General features: G+C 46.8%; 1 protein-coding gene across 8 annotated transcripts in view; it reads right to left on the bottom strand.

Annotated features, from left to right (window-relative positions):
* The window catches only part of sulf1 (sulfatase 1), a 60,449-nt gene that overhangs the window by 21,489 nt on the left and 21,307 nt on the right, over nt 1-17,653 (bottom strand). For 7 of the 8 annotated variants that reach the window (XR_009792643.1, XR_009792647.1, XR_009792644.1 and 4 more), the window contains one exon: nt 11,458-11,626. The exons of the other annotated variant lie outside the window; for it this stretch is intronic. The gene's annotated coding sequence lies outside the window, so the exon portion shown is untranslated. The remainder of the gene's footprint in view (nt 1-11,457; nt 11,627-17,653) is intronic. 8 annotated transcript variants of the gene reach the window in all.

Raw genomic sequence — 17,653 nt, 5'->3', positions numbered from 1 at the left:
GGTTCCGCTACATTAACCCCGCCGCCCCACTCGCCAATCACAGATAACCAGCAGCAATTCGCGGCCTCTCCGGCTCTCCAGGCCCCTTATAGCCTGCCATCGAAACGCGGCGGCTTACCAAGTATAAAAATGGATGACTCCGAAAGCTTTATGGGAGCACATTCATCCTAATAAAGAGACTACAATTGGATTGTACGTGGAAATAAATAGCCTTTGGTGAAAAGATGGTCTTGGGGCTATTGAGGCAAGATTCTGCACTCCTGCTTTCAATTCAGAATGAAGAAAATGGCAGATCTCTGTGACACCCGAGTCCTCCGAGGGCCGTGGCCCCCTACAATCATTTGTTCAATATTTCAACCCCCAAAAAAGGTTTCACACAGGGAGTCTGCAGTCTTGGCTCAAAGAAGACGCTTTAGGCTCATTTTGGAAAATTCAGTCCTCCAAACCAGTTCCTCCTATCTTGACAAAACCCACAAAAGAAAATGGCTTGAAGTGACCACGTTTGGATCATTTTGGCCGTTTCCTGGTGTCCTTCAAAGAACATTCATCCCCCCAAAGACATTTGGTAGGTACCGCCCTCATGACAAGACCCACAAAAACTCATGAACACGTGCCGGCAAAGATACAGGAAGTTTGCTATTTTGGCTCAAAGTGGATAATTCAGGGTTCTTTTGGCCATTTCCTCGCCCACAGGCCTTAGGCTCCCCACCCGTGCATTAGGGAATCCAAATTGTATCTTCAAATAAATCATTATTGTTATGACACTTGGCTCCCGACACAAGACACTGCGAAAATGTTTAAAGGTTGAATTGCAAACGATCTTCTTCTCAGTTCACCGTGTTGGCAGATTTAATCCACCCAGGCTCGCAGTCACTTCCTAGAAGTGCACCAACAAATCAGCTTTGTGCGCGCGGCTAAGTGACGAAATGCGCTCGTTCCTTTGGCGCGGCGCTACGCGGGCGCGTCTGCTTCTCGTCCGGCGATATGACGAGAAGCGCGATAATCTGGCGCTTTAAGAGCACTTTGCGCTCGGTCCCGGCGTTCCAGATGAGCCGGCCAGCCTCAGTCATCGTGACAGCCCTGTGCAAACATTGGCGCCGCGTGGACAAACACCCCCTCCGGTGCACACAACCTCACATATATACACACACACACACACACACACAACATAAACCTCTGTGACACGCAGAAACTCTTAAGACACTTCCTCGCAGTAAAACACATATTCCTGCGGTGAGGGTCCGACTGCATCGCTTCCCAGAAACAATGACTCGGCACACGAAAAAAAAAAATGTCATGTCTATTTCTGTCCAGCTGTGAAAGACCTGAAACCAAGTGTCAGCCAGGCATGGAAATGAAAAAATTTCTACACAGGGAGACTTCGGTTGTGAGAAGTCAGGACCTGGGAACCTTTTTCTGCTCGCCTATCAAAAGTATTGAGTCACACGTAGAACATACATTCTACTATTTTTTTGAAGACATTTTGGCTGCTTTGGTTCCAGTACGTGTACAGTATGTGGATACTAGCAAATTAGATTTCAGTCTCTTGGTGTTGCCGTGTCAATGTAATCCGCCCAGGTCCCTTTCGAAATCACTCGTGCCCCCCGATGTAATTTCAATTTTATTGGCAAAAAAACCGCTTCACCAATCGGATTTCAAAATCCGTCCTCACAAGGGAGCTCAAATTTGTTTCGGTTCGAGAGAGCAAATATTGTTACAGCCAACTCCGAGAAGCACAACGCAAATTATGATACATCTGGCGCCGTTGGGTGCTATTATTTTGCGTTGGTTTCTAGAATTGCGACACGATACGAGGTCGAGGGAAATTCACGACTCAGCGCTGCTAAAATTACTCCATACATATTAAAGTGAGGACGTGACATTAATTCCACCGTGGAATTAGCCGCAAAACCCGGGTTACCGATACGTTCTGCTAAAACACTATCAAGAGCGTTTCTGTCCGGAACCGAGGGAGAACCCAGACACGGTGAGCGGTCGCACAGCTGCTGCCGCTCCCTTGAATTTGCAGTTGCTTCTTATCCTCGGCTTCACCTCGTCCGTATTCGCTTAGAGGCCGGCGCTAATAGCGCCGAGCGTATTTGCCAACGGTTCTACTCGGTCAGCAGATGCATATATAGGCATCCTCGTACTAGAATGGTGCTCTCTCTCGGACGCGACATTTCTCCACCGAAGAAGGAAATGATTACACGTTGGCTTCTAAATCATCTCCAAAGCTCCATAACGTAGCGCTCCAAAAATATGATTTACAACACGTGCGGCCAAATCCGCAAAACCTCCTGATGCTTTATTTCATTTTCATAAATCCTTTGTCAATGAAATAAAAAAACAGTACGTATAAATATACACAATAAGCTTTAACATTCAGTCTCAGCGACCTGAAATTCGGTCTACCACGATTAAACCCACGCAAACGTCTCAAGGACCCATTCCGGAGGATTTTTGGTATGAATTGGGCATTTTTGGGCGGCATTTGTAGGTGTCCATCAAGAATTCTGCCCCAAAGAGTTTCAGCTCGAAACATGAAATTTACGAGCATATCTTTGATGACCAAAAAAGGAAGTCTTTACATTTATAGACCGTGTATTTAAGGGGTACATTTCTAAATTGAATGCCGAGCATAAAAGGCAGTGACCATGTAACTTCTAAAACACTCAACACCCGACTTATCTTTCCTTTCACAAGACATCTTTGTGCGACTCTTTCACTTATCCGTCATGGCGCAAGCGGCTTTCCTCGCAGTTATTGAGTACGACAGCGGTGCTCTTTGTTGGCTGGGCATAATAGAGTAGCTCGCTTGTGTAACCAACCGGGGCAGCGGCGCTGTTTGACTGGCTTTGCAGTCCGTGCCGTATGGTTTTGGGGGTTGGGGAGTGGCCCTCAAACCTCACACTGGGCTGCACTCTGACCGTGCCCTGACCCAAGTGGTAATATGGCTTTGATGGTGACTTGTTTAACCCAACCTCGGCAACCTGAGGCTAACCCACTCCACCCAGCCCACCAACACATACATACTCTGGGGGTGTACAAAGGACAGACTGAGGGTGAGGGGGGGGGGGAAATGTGTGTAAAGGGGGCGAGTAACGAAGGTAACAAAAGTCATGTCGGAGTCTGGTTGTGATTGGTTCTCATATTCATTTCAACAATGGCCAAGAGGCTGCATCTGGCTTGGGTTCTGCTCGCTCTGAACATTTATCAGCTGTCACTGAAAAACAGCAGACCCACTGAGGAGACAAATAAGCCGGTGCTTTTGCTACGGCACACGGTGGAAAATTGATCCAGGTATCGCTCCCCCTGCCCCGCCTCCATCCCTCTTAAAGTATCCACCCGGTCTGGCCAAAAAGCTGGATCTTGTTCACGTTACGATGAAGAGGGCGGGAGAGGTGAGGAGGTTCACGTTCCCACAACAAGATGCGAGGCAAAACCCAAACCAGATGCCACGCCGCCGTGAAATAAATCCGTCAACTGGCGACCCAGAACAACGGTCATTTCAGTGTGCCGAAAACCCCCGAAAATCTCATTCCTGTCCGTCCATCTCGGGGACGAACAGCCCGACGTTCTGATTTCGCCCTCTCGCTCTCAGAGGGGGAAAATGATTATGGCAAGGCCTTATGTTAACATTGAGGCTTGTCCAAATATTTCTTTAATCCCACGGAATCTGGCTGGTGGGCTGCCGCGAGGCCTGACGAGGTTCATTTTATTTTTATTTTTTTATTTTTTAAACACTGAGGAGCGCCTGTGTCACAATCCGTTGCCAACGCCAGGCCAAGGCTAGCGTCCCGCGCTACACCGGCTCGGGCCTCCCCCGTTAGAGATGTTGGCCACATAAAAACACCTTTTGCCATGCAGTTGTCCTTTGAGATACGAGTCAAGCCATGGATCGGGTAAATTTTTGGGAGGGGGGGGGGGGACAGGCTACATCACCAAAAACTGTTGTGTTCAAATTAAATCTACTTGTTTTCTACTTTCCTCTTTTTTTTCCCCTTCATTTGTACGACTACTTAAGTGCAGGGTGTGAGTACTTTTGGCACCTCTGCCCAAATTACACGAATCGCTCCAAGACCAACGAGGGTTATCGGTTCCATTTCAAAACGACTTTATTTCACTTTGACAAGTTGAGGGTGGGATTTCCATCAAGGCTTGAAGGCAAACGGCCTCGCCTGAGCAAAACCTCGACCTTGACTTGGCTATCAGACTAAAAGCTCCACATTTTTATCCCCGACTGGGTAAGAGCGCCTTTGTGTGGCCAAGGTTGCCGGGCCATACCGTCCCAAACGTCATCATTCATCTGTAATTACGTGAATCCAGATCCAAGAAGGCATCAAAAAGCGCGGGGGTGGGGGTGCAGCGAGGTTTCTAGATGGCAGGGTGGTCCGCTGGGTTTTCAAGCATTTAAGAGGGGCATGAGTTTCAAGCACACGGATACAAGGTCGTACCAAGAAGCTGCCTTCTTAAGACTGTCGGGCAGGGGTGGGCATAGCCCCATTGACAAATTAAAACATTGTACGTACACGTTAAAAATTCTAGTAAAATTACATTTTTTTTTTTACATGTGCACTTATTAAATTATTTTTCAAAATTAAATTAGCTAATGAATAATAGATTAATTAAAAATATTTTTTTTTCCTGTCATTTATGAACGATCTGACACATCTGTTTGTTTTAATAAATGTGGGCACCCATCGGTATTATGGGGTGTTAAAAAAATGGACGAGTTGAAATCTGAAGGTCTGAGTAACTTAGTAGTTAATTTAATAATTTTTATGTTGAAAAATAAAAGATTTAATTTCCAACACTTTCAACAGTATGAAATCCTTGATTTTAAAAGTTTAACGCTGGCAAAACCAACAACATATCGACCCTTATAAAATTCACTTTTCTTGACGCTTTCCCAGTCGGCATCCATTTTACAAGTGGAAAAAAAGAACTTTACAAGCAAGAGCGGCGTCTGTGCAGAAAGGGCGGCCCAGTAAATGTCCAATTGAGAATCAATTGGACTGACGAGTCCGACGGGCCGGTGCCAAGTCGGACTCCGGCGGCCCGTCATCTTATCAAGGCTGTGTTGCTTTTTCCCCTTTTCACTTGTCAAGCGCGGGTGTGCTTTACAAGCGTAAAAGCGAGCACTTTCTTGTTAGGCCTGCCCGGGAGCCGTAGATGGAAACCATTAGCGAGCCGCCGATGGAGAAAATACAACACGTTTGTAATTCTCCAGCCACTTTGGCCCAAAGCCCCCCGCCCGCCCCATCAGAAACACTCAAGAGCTCTGGAGAGAGTCAAGAAAGCGAGAGGGAGTTCTCACGGGTGGCTTCCTTGTCTTTTTACTGACATGTCAAATATTCCTCGATGTACAGTAAATGATCCCCCTCCGACCGCAAGAGAAAGCGACGGCTAATTGCTTGAAACGGCTTTCCACTGAGGTCATCGCCGACGGACTCGTGTCGCTGTGAATTCGTGGACATTCTCGGCGCGTTCAATGGGCTTTTCATTTTGGGCCGGGAGAAGCGGGGGGCTCTAATCCACTTTGGTGTGTGTGTGACGCGGAAAGTTAAATAGCCTCTCAAGAACGACCGTCTCCACGGAACGGCTTGGGTGTCACTCGGAACGTCGAAGCTAACAAATGTGCTCGTCGGCGTCCGGTGGGGGGAAAAAAAAACGATTTGAGATGCGAGCGGAGTCAAGGGATGAACTCGGCTTGTATTTTAAAGCCAATGTCCCTTTTAACACCAGCGTGGTGGGAATATACCTCCACTAATAGCTACATTTCCCCCTTCGGGTCATCAATAAAGTCTGATCATAATCGTACTATTTCAGTATATGTCAAGGCAGGGAGGAAGATTTAAGGCTGTAATAACACTGTCAGGAAAACATTCCTGCTCCTCCGGGCCATTACCGGCAAATGAATTCACCCTTGGAGGACTTCACAAAACTAATGAGAGTTCAATATTTTCTTATCTCTGACTGCTCTCAATAAAACGGTCGATTCCGTCGAGTGACGGCGGTCTCCTGGCAGCGCCTCCCCCACCCTCCCAGACAACGTGGACGGAGCACGTGCGGGCGTACTCTTGTGTAAAAGTGTCGTCAAAGGCGAGAGGAAGACTGCGTGACATTGGACGCCATAAACAGCCCCCCCCCCCAAAAAAAAAAAGTCTCGCGTGCCAACGTGATACTGCTTGTAAAACGCAGATTGGCCCGATTGCACCTGTGCCAGTTCAACATTCCGCCGTGGGCATTCACGTGTGAGTGGGGATTCGGTTGGGGGGGGGGGGGGGGGTAAGAATTAGTCAGTTAAACAGAGACAGACATGTAAACCTGTAATTTGTAAACAGAGGGGGAGGCTCGCTTTTCCATCGCCTCCGGGCGAGCGTGCGGCTTTCCAAAGCATGTCGTAACCTCATTTGTATTTTAATTGACTTTATCGCCACCCAGCAAATAAAAGCGCACTGGAAAGTATCAAATGGTCAAAGGGGAGCCAGACCGAGGGCCCGATGCCAGAGCGCAACGTAGCAAGGACTTTGAAATCCGAGCTCTGCTCCAGTGCTGCGTGACGATGATAATTGACGACGTTTTAGTTGGGAAAGATATTTGTGTTGCAATGTTTTTAGTGACGAGCGTGGCCGAACAATGAATGAAATTCGTGCCTCAGAGCAAGAGTGCAGCTCATTTTTCCAACAACCCTGGAAATGCCCAAAAATGGGCACTGTGTCTCCATCCTCCAACTCAGTGTAAAACTGGTGCTACACAGTGAAACCGATTATGTTGGAACGTGAAATTTATCAGGTCAAAATGTGAAATTGATCACATTAAAATGTAAAATTTATCACGTTACAAGCTGATACTGAACACAAATCCACTTTGTTTTTTTGTACCACATGTTTGAAATAGGAGAGAATTTCCGGTTTGGTGGCCTCGGCATCAGATCTCTGCTCTTTGCAGATGATGTGGTTCTGTTGGCTTCATCAAGCCGTGATCTCCAGCTCTCACTGGAGGTATTCACAGCAAAGTGTTAAGCGGCTGGGATGAGAATCAGCACCTCCAAGTCCGAGACTATGGTCCTCATTCGGAAAAGGGTGACGTGCCCTCTCCGGGTCGGCGATGAGATCCTCCCCCGAGTGGAGGAGTTCAAGTATCTCAGGGTCTTGTTCACGAGTGAGGGAAGAATGGAGTGGGAGATCGACAGACGGATTGCTGCGGCGTCTGCAGTGATGCGGACTTTGTATCGTTCCGTTATGGTAAAGAGGGAGTTAAGTCAAAAGGCAAAGCTCTCAAGTTACCAGTCGATCTACGTTCCAAGCCTCACCCATAGGACTTGGGTCGTGACCAAAAGAACAAGATCCCAGATGTAATCGGACGAAATGAGTTTCCTCCGCAAGGTGTCTGGGCTCTCCCTTAGAGATAGGGTGGGAAGCTCGGTCATCCAGGAGGGGCTCAGTATCGAGCCGCTACTCCTCCACATAGAGAGGAGCCAGATGAGGTGGCTGGGGCATCTGATGAGTGTTGAGGTGAGGTGTCCCACTGGAAAGAGACCCCGGGGACGACCCAGGAAACGCTGGAGAGAGATTGTCTCTCGGCTGGCTCGGGAACGCCTCGGGATCCCTCAGGAAGAGCTGGAAGAAGTGGCTGGGGAAAGGGAAGTCTGGGTATCCCTGCTGAAGCAACTTCCCCCGTGACCCGACCGGAAATGCGGTAGATAAGTCAGAAAAGCAGGTAACGCAGGTCACGTCACACCGTGGGTCCGAGGAATCCTGCATCCACGTTCGGCCCGTGGATGGACAACGCGACCGGAGGCTAGTTGCGACGGCAACACATGGCCAAGTTGGTACGCACACATGCACGGGTAGGGTAGGTTGGGGGGGGGGGGGGGTGCTGGCAGAAGCTGAATGGGTTCACTGGCTCCAGGGGCGAAGGGGAGAATAGAAGCAGGAGAGCTGAAACAAACGCTAGCTTCTATTAGTGGAAGTGCTGGAGCGGGGCTGCAGGGGTGAGGAATTCATTCATTTGCGCCCCCCACCAACCCCTTTCTCCATCCAGTCCCTTCACTTTGACCCTCCCACCCCATTATCTCCTTTCTGGAAAGGCGGCAGATGAAAAGAGCGCCCCTTGTCCACTCCCCCCCAGTGGCGGCGCTTCGCCCTCTAAAAAAAAAAAAAAAAAGTAAGAATTCCGACAGGCTCACTTAATTGTACACGATACAGACAGGGCCCTTTCTCTTTGCTATCTAAAACAGATTGCTTCTCCCCAGGGAGGGGATTATTAGACAAGGGGGGCTGACAAAGCAGGGACAGTGCGGCGCTCTGGGGGGGCCACAGGACGGAGGAGGGGCAAGGCTTGCGTGTGTGTGTACACGTTTTGCTGTTTCCTTTATTCACGCCCGTGTCTCGGGAAGATTACGTTGGCGCTCGTGTCTTGGACTGAACCTTCGTTTCCGCTCATTACCCCCTTTCATAGCTGGGGATGTCAAACGCCGAACTTCTCTTTTTTTTTTTTTTGTTTAAGTGCTTGCCATTTCTCACAGTTAATAAAAGTCAAGACAATTTGAAATTTTGGTCCAGAAGAACACGAAGTACATGCAGATGATCTGCTGAAGTGGAACACATGAAATGCTACGGTGGGCAGGATCCAGCCCCCGGGACTTGAGTTTGACACCCGACACCAAATTTCAATTGTAAACCTGGTACTTTATTAAGCATTTTCGGGTGCAGGAAGATTAGAAGGCTATACTATCTTATTTTCCACGGCCAGGCTCCTAACTCGCCATCAGATGCGAGTCAAAGAGTAGACGGAAGAAGCGAAATTAGCTTCCCAAGCGACGTGTCAGAATTCCTTCCAGTGACGACGAGGAGTTGAATGCTTGCTTGTCCTGACCTTCGCCGCTCAAATGAGAGGCTGAACAAACACTTGGTGGGAAGGGGGGGGGGGTTGGCGAGTGCGGGGTGGGGGTTATTGTGGGCTCCAAAATAGATCAATGCTGTATAGCCTGTTGCCTCTGGTGATACCTTCTAAAAATACATAAAAATACAGAGACGTAATGTCTGACATTGCCACTTTAGTTAAAATTGGTGTACTTTTTTTTTTTTTAATAAATAACATCGTAATAAAAGTTTATCAGCATTCATCAACGTACGCACCCTTGTTGATCACATTCATCTTTTTTTCCAACCAATTGTAAATAATTGCATTTCACTTTAATCAATCAATCAAAAGTTATTATTTGGTCACCTGTCACAGGAGAATGTAAACTATTTTCTCGGCCGGGTCTCCAGCAGAGGGCACTCTCAAAAGCTCGGGGTGACGCGCCGTTGCCTTTTCCCACTACGCAATCAAAACTTAAGGAAACGGAGCGTATGCGGATTTCCAGATACGGCGCATTGCTAGCCACAAGAATTTGTCCCACCATTCAGTAATTAGATAAGCTCAGTGACGGGAATTACAGTCTGACGTGCGCAAAAAAAAAGTGAAAAGATGACAGAGTTGCTAAAAGGACAAATATTTGTCTTGGCCGGAGTCGAACGCCCCGTCGTAAAGTCCTAATTATTTGCAGCAGCTGCCGCTCGCTCGCGCTGTTGTTTGTAGCACGCTGGCGCTAAACATTTTTAAAGGGTCGCCCTCGCAGGGTAAACCCACCACGGAGTGCCGGGCCAACGCTGAAACTCTTAAGTCCTCACTTTTCGGAATATGGACGCAGCGAGTTGGGCTCGTATTTAGATCTGCGTTCACAAAATGTTTGCTGTGCTTTTCCGGGTGTGAATGCTAGCGACTGGAACGCGGTGTGCGGCGCACAGCTGGAGTCAAACTGGGTCCGCACTTGTCACATCTGGTTCGGTTAAAACCGGTGCCTTTGCTCTGTTAGTTTGATTCGCGTTCGACTATTGTGAAAGTGGTCACGCGTAACCTGGTGGGTAGCGCACAAGCGGAGTGAAACTGCTTTGCTGCGTTCACACTCGTCAAGCTGGATTTGGTTTGAATGAACTCTGTTTGATAAAGTATGGACGCAATCAGTGATGCGCACCCAACTAAAACGGACTGAGGCCATTTGCTGAAATGGGAATGCTGTCAACTGAAACCTGTTGCCCACCATAAAAGAGGACCAAGACCGCTTCCAGGTTGTGTTCACACTTGCAAGGTGTGGGTCGAATCAACTTTGCCTGTTTGGTCAAGTGTGAATCTCACCATCCAAAAACCTGATGCCCACCCAAGAAGCGAATTGAGACCGCTTCTAGGCTGTGTTCACACACAATCTAAAATGGGGCCGTTTTAGTCAAGTGTGAACACTTTCAACTGAACCAGATGCGCAGCACGCAAAGTGGAGCAAGACCACTTACGGAATGTTTACATTTGACAGCTTTGGGTTTAAACTAACTCTGTCCATTTAGTCAAGTAAGAATCAGAACCAAACAAGTGGATCAAGAAAACTTTTTTTCAAGCAGTCTCACTTTGGCCGAAGTGTAAACACCCAAATACATTTGACAAGTTTTTGATGACATGACTGCTGGTCATAATACCTTAATACAAAATAATGAAGGTATGTAACCCAGCAGACTGCTTTGTGAATTGGAATATTTGAGTTTCATCATTTTTTAACTGGGCGATTTTCGTTCCGACGATTACATGTCAGAGAGAACCCCGAACCCAAGTAAGTGTCTTTTCACGTATCACATCAGATCGTTCAGCCCCATTTTTCAGCCCGGCGAAAAAGCCGCAATGATCGCAGCCTACCGGGGGTTAAGTACTTCAAGTAGCAGGCAGGAAGCGCAAGCTACGGCTGGTTTACCAGGGTCAACACCGGCTCTCACAACGGCGGCTTTCACCCCGCACGCCGGCCCGTGCGCAGTCTCTCACGTGCACGCAAACCCCTGTCGCGGGATAGAAATACTATACATGCGTCTTACTTCGCTTCTTACTCCAGTTCAAGGTGCATGTGGTGGCAAAGAGAGGTGCCCCCACGTACACTTTTCAGCAGACAGGTAAGGAGGAGACATTTTACCAAGAAGCAAGAAAACACATTCAGAGTCTCAATCGGTTACTGCGATGACGAGCGTGTCCGATGTGCCAGAGGTGCACTCGGAATGAGATTTATGAAAGTGAGTTCATGGAACGTGGACGTTTTTCATTTTCCAATTTCGGGAACCTGCCAAAAATGTTCCGAAACCAAGACCTGATAGGGAAATTTGGGATACTTACTGCGTAGACAGTCTACAACATTGTCACACAAGAGTCTCCAAATACTCTGAGCTACTTTCAGGCCGGGGGGGAGAAAAAAAAATGACATTAATGGAATGTGCTGCCTACTAATCCCTTGAGACGCAGGAATTTGCGACAGAGGGAATTCCTGTCAGCTGGACTTGGAAAAGGGTGGAAACTGAAGTCTTAACACAGAACCGCTATGAATCTCAATTGCGGACGTCCCGACTTTTAACGCAGCGGAATGTTTGGTAAACGTACCTGACGGGGCAGCGCGCGGCAAAAGGAATCCCGCGAATGTTCCCTGCGCTCATAGAGGACTTGATGGCGGTGAGGAGGCAGGAATGGGGAGGACCACACAGCTCCTGGAAGACAACCTCTCTCCTCTAATCCCCTCTCCGATGTGATGACACCCACCAACCTCGACCATCTGTTGAAACACGTCCCGGAGCAGTCAGCACACCCGCCGCCGTGTCGAGAGAGCCCCCATCCCGCCCCGCCGCCTCCCACCCGTGCGCGGCTGGCCCAATCACAGGCCGGCTGCTGGGTGGCTCCTTGCGAACCAGGAGGCAGGGACAAGGACAAACACACACACACACACAATTTGGGAAGCAAGAAAAGCCCTGCTGGTTCTGGTAACCCGAGAGCGAGAGTGAGACGACTGGAAAGAGACTAAATGGGAGGGGAGAGCAAAACGTGTTGCGTGTCACAGGCTAAAGTCGAGGAGGGGAGATGGAGATGAATGGTGGCATATAGTTCATAAATATTGCGGCCAACATTAAATGATATATTTGCCTGTTTGAGGAGGACTGATTGAAGAGAAGAAGAGAGAGAAGGCCTCTGACTAATTTGAGGAGCTGCTGCTCGATAAATGTGACCACAAGAACCACAATGTACTTAATAGATACTGTTCATACTTATCATTTATACCTTTTTAATTTACTGTACAGGTTGTTTTAAAACTCTCCAATGGCAATATTCAATATGAAATGTCATTTTTCATCATAATGAAGGACTTCACTTGGGGAAAATCGCATTTAAGAATTTTTAAGAATCATCACGTTCCGTCACGGATCCATCCATCATCTACCGCTTTTCCGGGTCGGGTCGCGGGGGAAGTAGCTTCAGCGGGAATTCCCAGACTTCCCTTTCCCCCAGCCACTTCTTCCAGCTCTTCTCACCCTATCTAACACAGCTGCTAGCAAAAACATCAACAATTGATTTTTAAAACAAGAGCGCTATCAAAAAACGTTAAAACTATAATTTCTAAAAACAATAACATTCTGGCTTTCAAAAAGAACAACGCTATCACAACTGGTTTCCGAAACCACAACTCTATTTCTAAAATGTCATCACCATCCAGCAGCTGGTGCGCTCGTCAACCGCAATCCTATCAAAAAATGATAACGCTTTACATTTTCAAAGACAACATTCAATAATGTGGATGTCGGGATTGGAGTGTGGGGGGAGGGGGGGGTTAGCTTGGCAAACTGCGGAATACGTGGTGGGGTTCTGTGTCAACAGTCCCTTCGTTTGCGGTCTTGCCTAATCAAACTGCGAAGCCGTAAAACAACGCATTGGCCCCGCAGTGGGAACGGTGCTGGCACTAAACTGTTAGAGCCCGGCGGCCGCACTCACACCTCGGTGCGATAAATCTTTACAGTTCCACGGCAGCATTCCTGGCCCTCACCACCTTATTGCCTCCAGTTAAAGAAGGAGGGGCAGGGTTGGGTTGGTGGGGGGTTAGGGGGGGCAAGACACTAACATTACAAAAGCTGGAGGAAGACGAGGACGGAGGAAGCGGATTGATAATTGATAAAAAATAACCCGAAAAACGGAGAAAAAAATGTGTCTGGAAAAACGGGGAAAAATAGTCCAAAAAACAGAAGAAATAGCCCGGAAAACAGGATTTTTTTTGTGTGTGTGGCATCAATATGCTTCCGTAGGGTTGTTAACAAAACATTTCAAACTTATTTTCACTTTACAGGAACATTCGGGTACTTTGGACAGCACTACTAATTCTGAAGGCCCTGGGCAAAAATAGAGCGACAAGGCAACATGTGATGGCCGAACTGTGATTGGCCCGCCCAAAAAAAAAAATATCGCACACATATTAGAAGCACAGCAGTCAAGAGAAATGCTCATAAATGGAGAATGGACTGTTTGGAATACATGTATACAATTTCATGCAACTCATATTCGAATTTGGGTTGCTAATCGAGGCCAGTCCTTCTGATATCGTTAGCCCTGCCGACACATCACTGGTTAAACAATGATTAGTTTCCGAAATGAATCAGCCAATTTTGCACTCGTTCATGCACAAAAATGGAAAAAAAAAAAGGTGCTTTAGGTGAGAAAGGTTGTCAAATGAATGATTTTGTTGAACCACTGTCCCACTCACTGGCCCATTAAAAAGGGATTACGAGACCCCGATGATGCCCGGGAGCAACTTCAAAGGCGGCGGCCCTAATGAGTTAATACCCGCTTGATATCCGACGGCAACGCGGTGAGTTAATCAGAGGTGCGAAACGGCAAAAGGGTGGCGGGGGGGGGGGGGGGGGGGGGTCTTGCAACGAGCGCGCTGTTTGCAACGTGTGGCCGCCATCGCAAGTGAAATACAAATGAGCTGAAACACACATCCACACGTCGCGCTGAAGTGTCACCTTTAAGGCGAACAAAGCCTGTCATAGCCAAAATACATGATCAATAATTGAGTTACAAACTAATTGAAATTGAAATAATTCAGAATTAATCAAGATGTGTAGTTGAAATTACATTTAGAGGTACTACTACTGATATGGCACCAATTGGTTATCGCTAATATAAGTGATCAAAATGTGACAAAATACAAATTAAATAGAATTATCGAATAATGAATTTCAATGTCTGTGTCCATTGTCCAAGCTGCTTATCCTCACAAGGGTCGCGGGAGCCCCGAAGCCTATCCCAGTGTGACATAATTAGATAATGGATCAATTTAAATGTGAACATTTATTTTTCCTAATGAATACAATTTTGAATTATAACCTATTACTGGATGTTGAACATATTTAATATTTTTCCCACAGGGAATCCACATGACAAAATGGGAATTGAATACATAATTTTAAATGGAAAGTATATCATTAATTGATTTAAATGTGAAACAAATCCTTACACTACTTAGTTGCTTTGATTAAACTGACCTTTTATTTTTTTACCTATAGTGAAACTATTTCACAAATTTTGTCTGAATTTCATCCCTGCATTGCTTCATTTATCAAGCGCTCAATTTTTACATTTCATTACCATCTAAATGGTATATTATCGGCATTATTTTTATGTTTTTTCACGGTGAATGAATGAATTCAACACGGAAATACTTTACATGGTGGGTGGCAAAAAAATGTAAACGTGTGTAATAATTATAACCGCTGTTACATCTCTTGCCCCCCGCCCTTAGAAAACGCGCCCAATTTGCGAGGATATAAAAGCCGTTTTCACGCTTGACGAGTGTATCGGCTTCATTTTTGAAAATCGCTTTCCATTTACTACTGTGACTCCTACGAGGATATTGGATTAAACCAAACAAATCCCATTTTCGCTGCTAATGCGTGAAACTTAGACCAGCTTGTTCTGATGTTTGAAACTTGGGAAGGAGGGGGGGGGGGTGCAAAGGGCATGGAAGAGACTGGGAGACGTGGTGTTGTGGGGACTCAAATTAGATTAAGTAAATTCACAAAAGGGGTTGGAGGGAGGGTGATGGCCACCCCATCTTACCCCCCTGCATGGTCGCCACGCATCCCCAACCCCCCCACCGCCCCATTCTCACGGCCGAGAGGTTTCCAAAGGGCCTTGGGAGAGGGGGGGGGGGGGGGGCCGCCAAATCCCTCCGCTCTTTACTGGATTAAAGATGGCTGCCCCCGCTGCAGGGCTGGGGAGATCTAGACTGTTTTTTCCAGGAGCTGAGCACATCTGTAAACACCACGAGGACAGAAAGGGTGACAAGACCCACAAAGATTCCGGAAAGGATAAGCATAGCGACTGGCTATCAGGCTTAAATGTTCTTTTAGACTGTAACAATGGCTGCGTATCAAAAAAAAATAAAATAAAATTGGACTAGTTAGTCTCAAATGGGTCGACCAGAGCTACCATCAAGTGGATGCCCTTCGCCGGGCCTGCAGGTGCAGAGGGAGGCCGGTGTCTGCGGTAGGGGGTTGACGGGGGTAGTACTCGCTTCACTAGCCCGATTGTCTCGGATTCAATGACATCAATGGGAGTGTCATAGCGGCGGAACGGCGTCTGCTTCGGGATAGACGGCCGACGTCTTAAGGTGGGGGGGGGGGCAAGCAGCTTCTGGAGGGGAAAGCTAACGGTTAGGAACGTCGATGTGGAGTCGTAAAGTCGACTTGTCCGTGAATCGGTTATCGGCTATTATCGGATAGCATCACAGTCAAGATGGATGGGGGTTCATGAGAGTAGCAAAAAGGTGACACTGAGGTGTGAAGTTGAACATATGACACTCCTATTGGGGGTCGGGGGGCACGTCCCACCTGCAGTCGGTGGTTACCCGAGAATCAATTCCGGTTCTGTTATTACGCCTCTGATGTGGCTGTTGAGTCGGATCTCTGCGTAAAAGACTTTAAAAGATGGGTTTTACTCAACGTCAGGAAGTCGTGTTGGTACAGAGAACCCCCTGACAATATCGAGGGGCTTAAATCGGTGTCATGTCGACTTCCTGCGAGCCAAACACATTCGAGGTATTGGCAGAAATGGGATACGGCGGGAGCCCAGGAGGGGACACGCACAGTTAATCACGAATGGAACAAGTGGAGAAGACAGGAAAGGCAAGACAGGCAGGAGACATGAATACAGTAGGCATGGCGGGGCCAGCGGGGGCAAGGAAATAAGACAGAGTGAAAACAAGGAAAATATGTACCGCTGTGGCTTGGATATTATTGCACCATGTGTCAAAACAGTACGTATAAAGGCAACTCAAAACGGGTCTGTTTTAAAAATAAAATGCATTCCGTGATACGTTTCCAAATACATTCTTCATGTTAGAAGTCAAATGGTGAAAAGATTGAGAACAATGTAGTACTGAACTGTGGAGATTCAGTATAGCGTTATACTGTTTTTCATTTAGTTAACTGAGTTTTGGGGGCTCAACGAGGACTTGAGTCGCCACTTGTCAGACTTTTTGATCGCCAAAAACAATTTGGGTGTTTATCTTTACACTTAAAAAAGTTGGTGTATAGCCACTACAATCAACATCAACAAGGGGCACACTTCCACTACAGAGTGGCTAACGAACAAAAAAAAAAGCGAATACGCTAGCTCGCCCATAATGAGGTCATTATCAGGGGGCTGAGATGACTAATCGGTGGGGAATGATGATCGGATTTCAAGGTCTGTTAAGAAAGCGACACGTGTTTGTCGCCGTTTGTATTGAGATTCCCTGTCACTGTGTTTTTATGTGATCTTGGCAACAAGTCAGTTCATCGTGCTTCACAGTTGGGATAAAGTTTTGTTGTTGGTGTCATCTTTGGTTTTACCTGTCCACAGAACATTTTCCAGTTCCTGCTTTGGAACCTTCCTCCTTGGTGTTCTCCCATGAAGGCCCTTTTTAGCGAATGTTTTATGCATAGTACTTTTGGCAACAGAGATATTGGAATGTGCAAATGATTTCTGTAAGTCTTCAGCTGACACTCTCGGGTTCTTATTGAAGATTCTGTACTCCTTGGAAGAGAAGCAACAGTGCTGTAATTTCTTCATTTATAGACAAATTTGCCTGTGGACAAATTAACAAAAGTTTTGTGAATACTTTTGTAACCTTTTCCAGCTTTGTACAAGCTTGTGTACAGATATAAAGTCCTGACCTCACCCCGATTGAGAGGCTACGGCAAGACCTCAAGATAATTATTCACACCAGACATCCCAGGAACCTTACTGAACCGCAACAGTTTTGAAAACAGCAATGGAAGGCCTTCTCGTTTACAGCCAGCATTATCAAATGTGGTGGTTCTGAATCATAAATAATCAAAGCCAAGGACTGAACACCCTGTGTCCAGTTTTAAATGAGAACAGCAGAATCCTTAACGGAACTATAGTCTGTTTGTCTTGCATGTAATGGTTTTATCCTTTGGCCAATGCTCAGTCACACTCGCCAACGAGTGCGAACATCTGCCAAATTTTATACGAAAAAAAGATAAGCTGCTCTGTACCGAAATGTAACGGGTTCACCAAAAGTTCAGAAAAAAAAAAACAGCAACATTCTTTCAGATTTCCTCGAGCAGGACAAACAAGAGGACGAGGCATCAATAAGAACAAAATCTCTTTAGCTGGGGGAAATGATCAACAGGTGCAAACACTTAAGAGGACGTCGACATTTCGCATTCAGCAGGAGTGTCGAATATAAGTGGACCCAAAAAGTACATCCAGATCTTCCCCAAATAACAACAACCATCAGTACGGACAA

Source organism: Syngnathoides biaculeatus, chromosome 19, assembly GCF_019802595.1.
Source record: "Syngnathoides biaculeatus isolate LvHL_M chromosome 19, ASM1980259v1, whole genome shotgun sequence".
NCBI lineage: Eukaryota > Metazoa > Chordata > Actinopteri > Syngnathiformes > Syngnathidae > Syngnathoides > Syngnathoides biaculeatus.
This window is presented reverse-complemented; position numbering and strand designations above follow the sequence as displayed.